This window comes from Acartia tonsa, chromosome 4 (genome assembly GCF_053477335.1).
Source record: "Acartia tonsa isolate MP-2025a chromosome 4, ASM5347733v1, whole genome shotgun sequence".
In the NCBI taxonomy this organism is placed as follows: domain Eukaryota; kingdom Metazoa; phylum Arthropoda; class Copepoda; order Calanoida; family Acartiidae; genus Acartia; species Acartia tonsa.
This window is the reverse complement of record NC_137263.1, coordinates 120838-126837: the sequence shown is the minus strand read 5'-3', so window position 1 is coordinate 126837 and position 6000 is coordinate 120838.

The following is a 6000-nucleotide window of genomic DNA, read 5'->3' as shown; positions in this document are numbered from 1 at the left end:
GTGTTTTACCTATATTTTACATGGTGCCTTTACCAAGTTAAGAAATCACTCTCTACAAAACATTTTTTTAACCTTTCTTTATAAATCTAACAAACTTAAAGCTTAGAGGGGTTGTAGCTATTATGTATAACAAAGACAGGATGTGTGTGTGGAACTTGAATAGAAACTACTTAAAAACTAATGAAAGCTATACAATTTTTATGATTTTTAAGCTAAAAGAACAATTAGCTGTTAAATAATAACCTTTAAAAAAATATTCCACTAAGAAAGTACAAAAGTATAGTATAATGAACCAATAGATATAGTAGATCTAGATGGTAAATCAGCCCAATAATTTGTGAAACTTAATAAGGAATTTCCAAAGAGGTAACATTATCCCAAGAAAGTTACCTATTTAAAGATGACTTCTTATATATGTTATGCCATATGCTTTACATCATGCGAGGGAAGAAATTTTTTAACCATATGATTAACCAAAGCAAAGGCTTATCCTATAAAAGACTATTTATAGCTGATTAATTTTGCAAATGATATGAAAGGATAATTGCTCTTTCTAACCAAATTCTGTTTACTTTCTAACCAATATATGGTAGATTGATCCTCCCCTGTATTCCTATTGGCTGAATTTGGGAGTATGTATCTAGATTATATCTTTTAATAATTCTTACTTGATAATTTCTTTATTGGTGTTCCTTTATTTCTTTAAAACTTGAATGACAGCTTTTGTAAAGTACTTAAACTGTACTTTAAATTTAAACACTTCTTTAGGATACTTTTTGTGAATCTAAAGCGACGATTGTATCGAAAATAAAATATCACTAGCTAGGCTTCTTTTCGAATATTTATTGAATAAATAGAATAGCACTAGGGTTTATAGAATATACGATAACATTGTGCTTTAATATTGCATCTTGTATCTAAATAAATGATGATTAAAGCAATATAAATAAATAATAAACGAATAAATTAAATAAACGATAGTAAAATAAATCAAATTCACTTATAAAGAAAAAATGTTAACATATTTGTTGTGTTCACTTCAAAGTTTTAAACTAAAATGATGATTTGTAATAATATTTCCCGCCGTACTTTTGTACTGTAGAGCGCATTACGCGGCATTTAAACCATAGACAAATTATATATAGAGTTCACATAAAAATCATAGACGAATAATTTTGTATTAGATTTTCTTGGAAAAGTCTACTTAGCAAGTATTGCAACACTGGCCCACTTAAAATAGTCTATGAGTTTTATTTGTAGAATTATTATTTCTTACAGATTTTGATTATTATGATTGCCAGAAGACAAGTCTTCCTAAATAAGGCAACATAAATATAACTCCACTTTAAAATTAAAACTTGTGTTTTGCTCTATAGGTATATAATTGCCAGGAAACAAGTTTCCCTCAATAGGCAATCATTAAAATCAAATTTACCTTGATTAATGCTCAATTTTATATCTGAGATCATTACTGTCAAGCCATCTTTCTTCAGTGCCTTGTGATTTCAACTCATTGAGTAGTCTCCTCCTCCTTCTTACACTGGGATCCACAAACTTATCACCAAACCTGAGCTTCAATTTATCAATTCGTACCTTCTTCTGTCTAGCCTTCCTCCTGTTCTTATCAGTAGAGTTTCCTGGAATAATGTTATGGGCATACTGATGGAGTGCAACTCTAACCTTATTACTCTGTGAAACAGAAGCATGATGTACAATGTTGAGTCTGTGTTCTTGTGCCTTGAGTAATAATTTTGAAGCAGAACTTTTATATTCTTCCTCAATTCTTTCCTTTCTCATCCTCAGGGATCTCTCAAGATCAGGAACAACAACGCGAACATTCATAACATTGAAATAAGTATTTGAAAGGTGAGTATATGTTCCAATTTTGCTAATCCAGAATTTTCCCAGATCTTCAACACTTAGTTCACGAAGCATATTAAACAAATCAGGAATCTTTTCAACATTCAACCTTCCCCATTCCTTCAGATCTGCAGCCAAGTTTCTTCCATTGTAATATTCAAAGGTAATGACATCATCTATTTCAGGATCAAATGAGAATAAAGACTTTACAAATTGAGGACTTGGAAGTAGACCAACTGCAAAGGCAGGCTCACCAGAGTCATTGACATATTCACGATTGTACATCAATAGTTAGCGGTCATTGTCCAGATTCTTGGAAGTATTTGGGGATTCTCCAGGATATTTGTATAATTTGATATTACACAATGTGTAATATTGCCTCACAAGGAATTGATATCTTGCATGATGAAGGTATCTGGCCCCACCAAAGTTAGCTGCTGGAGTCTTGATAATAAGATCTGCAAGAACACCAAGAAGACCTGTATCTGGTCCAAGCTCTAAAATCATTTCAAATCTGGTAGAAGTTTGGCTGGTAAGATTGGTCAGATTGGCTTCTGATAATGCAAGTGCCACAAAGTGCAAAAACCAACTAACAAATGCTGGTTGAGATAGCTCAGTAACAGTTAGTGTGATATCAGGATCAGGAAATATATTTCGTAGGAGTAGTCCAGATAATGTAACATAGGAATCATACATTAACTGAAATTTATCCCTGACATACTGTTTCATACTGCTGGGTAGCTCATCCCAATTTCTTGCCCATTTTTGATCCATGGAATCAATGCCTACAGGAAAAGGCTTATTATGCATAATGGCACTGAAGGCAAATAAACTATAATCATTCATGATACAGCCAGTAGCTATGGCTAAAGAACCAAGTTCAAAAATACTGAATTTCATGTAAATGTTATAGAGATCAGTTAGTACTGCATTTAGAGACCTAATTTGACTTTTAGCATTGACAGAATACATAGGAGGGAGCTTTCTGAGAAACTTTGAAATATCTTCTGGCAGGGCAGAGTACTTAAAGACATACTTCCTTATATCAGAGTTATTTGCATCAAAGTCAACCTCAGTAAATCCAAAACCAATTGCAACAGCAGCATTTCTTCCATACCCAACTATTAGTCTGGAGGCAACATTGACATAATCTAGATCAGATGGATCATACTCAAATTCAATCACAGTTTCTGCTGGATGATCCTTTGATAGCTCTCTGTAGACCTTAGTAGGAACTCTGATAGTTTCAACTGAGAAGGGTAGAGCTGTTGAGTTTAGAATTAGGTTTTTAGCATCTTGCTGAATATGATCATTGACCTTCATAATCCTCTCAAAATCAAATCTCCTATAATCAGTGACAGAAACTTCATTGATTGTAAATGCTTTTCGTTTTCTATTATTATCCAGACAAGGTTGAGTCCATGACTTGGTATTCATTTGGTCAATTTTTAGAGCATTTTTCAAGGTCATACCTCTAGGCACGAGATTGGAAACATCCCAGGGATCATCACAATTTTGAAGCTCATCATGTACAAGGTATGTTTCAATATCTTGATAAACTGGTTCAACAAGAAGGCTCGTAATATGATCTTGATATAAACATCTCATATTGAAGTAATCATCTCTTTGATTAACAGTTGTCAAAAACAACTCTGGAGCAGTAGAATCCTTAGGATCTCTGTACAGCTGCCTTCTGTCATAGTATGACAGCTGGTCACATTCAAGAATACTCATTTTATTAATCTTAAATAAGTAAACAGTTTTATAAAAAACCTATTTATATATATATATATATATATTTTTTTTTTTTTTTTCAGTAGAATTTAAAGTGCTGATTCTATAGACTGTTAAGTGGCAGAATAAGAAAATGTTGATATATTCAATATTTATTAAAGTTTATGGTTAAAACATCACATTTCACAATAAAGATAGAATTAAATAGATAAAATTATTAATTTATATAAAAACATATGATAAAAATCATTAGATAGGTTAAAATCACAATATAATTAAAGTGAGTGCAAAAAGTATAAAATATAGTTTTAATATACAATATGTACACAAAGGATATAGTAAATTAGGAAATTATTTTTACTCTGTTGAAGAATTCTTGAGAGTTCAGTGGAATTTCAGATTCTCTGCACACCCCACCCGAAGGCGTGTTAGGTTAGAAAAAACCCCCTGCAGAAACGGTTTACACAGGATGTACTGGGACCTTATGGTGGTTTCAGAACATACTTTCCCTAAATTGAGTTAGTAGCTTCCCATAGTAGAAAATTTTAAAATTACTTTTGGTGATCAAATATTACTTTTATTTTTAGACTACCTTCACCTAACCTGCTTTATTGTCTTATTTTGTCTTTCATGTTTATCATGCAAATTCGCTGACATTGCAGTTGAAATAACAGATATTGGAGCTTTCTAAAAAGGTCTCTAACATTTTTCTAGCTCTAATACTTTTTTAGATATCTTATTTCAAAGTATTGCTGTAAAATCATCTTTTATACAGCAAAAAGTTGAAATATAAAATTTGTTATTTTAGAGAAAATTACAAGTATCTTCATGTAAATCTTTCTAATATTGCTCCAAATTGACCAAATTGGACAGTTAAGGTGCCTAAAACTATCTACTTTCAATGGACAATCCAAATACATAGTTTGTAAGACTATATAAGCTAATAGGAGCATGCTGAAGTGATTTTTAAAAATGCTAAAGGAAAAAATATTTCCTATTTTTAAAAAAAAAATGAAATTTAATCGACTTTAGAAAAGATTTTAAGGTAAGTTATGGTGTATAAAGTTGTCACTTTGTAATTAGAAAGCCAATAAAACACAATCATCTGATATTTTGAACCAATAGAAACATATCTTAAGAAAAATAGACATAAACATTGAAAATAAACCAAAAATTGGTTAGAATTTTAATCATTTCTAAGTAGGTTACAAATGTAATCTACTAATTCTAGTAATTTTTTATAAGAAAAGTTGATTGGCTTTTTAGATTTTTTATAACCTTATGAAACAAAATTAGTTTTTGCCACCTTAACTAAAAAAACATAGTAATTAAAAGACTTATGGATGATCTCACATATATTAAAAAAAACAATTTATTCTTAGGCCACATTTTTTTTTGTTGATAAACACTATTAAGTACTCTAAACTAGTGCTGAGATTTTTAAAAATAATAAATCATAATTAATTATGAGTTTATTGTACCTTAAAACTCCTTTTACATTATTAAAAATGCCTTAATAGTGATTTTTAATTAAAATTAAATTACATTTGTTTCTTTGATATTTCAATTTAGCCTTCTCCTGTTGACTTTTAAAGTCTCAAAAAGTGTGGATTTGGATTGTCCATTGAATGTAGATAGTTTTAGGCACCTTAACTGTCCAATTTGGTCAATTTGGAGCAAAATTAGAGTGATTTATATGAAGATACATGTAATTTACTCTAAAATAACTAATTTTATATTTCAACTTTTTGCTGTGTAAAAGATGATTTTACAGCAATACTTTGAAATAAGATATCTAAAAAAGTATTAGAGCTAGAAAAATGTTTGTGACCTTTTTAGAAAGCTCCAATATCTGTCATTTCAACTGCAATATCAGCGAATTTGCATGATAAACATGAAAGACAAAATAAGACAATAAAGCAGGTTAGGTGAAGGTAGTCTAAAAATAAAAGTAATATTTGATCACCAAAAGTAATTTTAAAATTTTCTACTATGGGAAGCTACTAACTCAATTTAGAGAAAGCATGTTCTGAAACCACCATAAGGTCCCAGTACATCCTGTGTAAACCGTTTCTGCGGGGGGTTTATTCTAACCTAACACGCCTTCGGGTGGGGTGTGTCTGGAGATAATACACAAATCTCTTGGTGATCTGAAGACAGTTGACCATTTGACATTATCCTTTCCAGGAACATAGGTAGGGTAGGAACATAGAATTTTACGACCTTCTTTCTGAATATCTGTGACCTTACCAACAACCCATTTCTCCATTTTAGAGTTTGGATTATCTTTCAGTCTTAGGACAACTATGTCTCCCTTGTTCAGCAAGTCTGTTTTATTCCATTTAGGCGGAGAAGGTATAAGAACATGCAAGCGATCCAGTAGAAGCTGATACCAGTAGGTTTGTA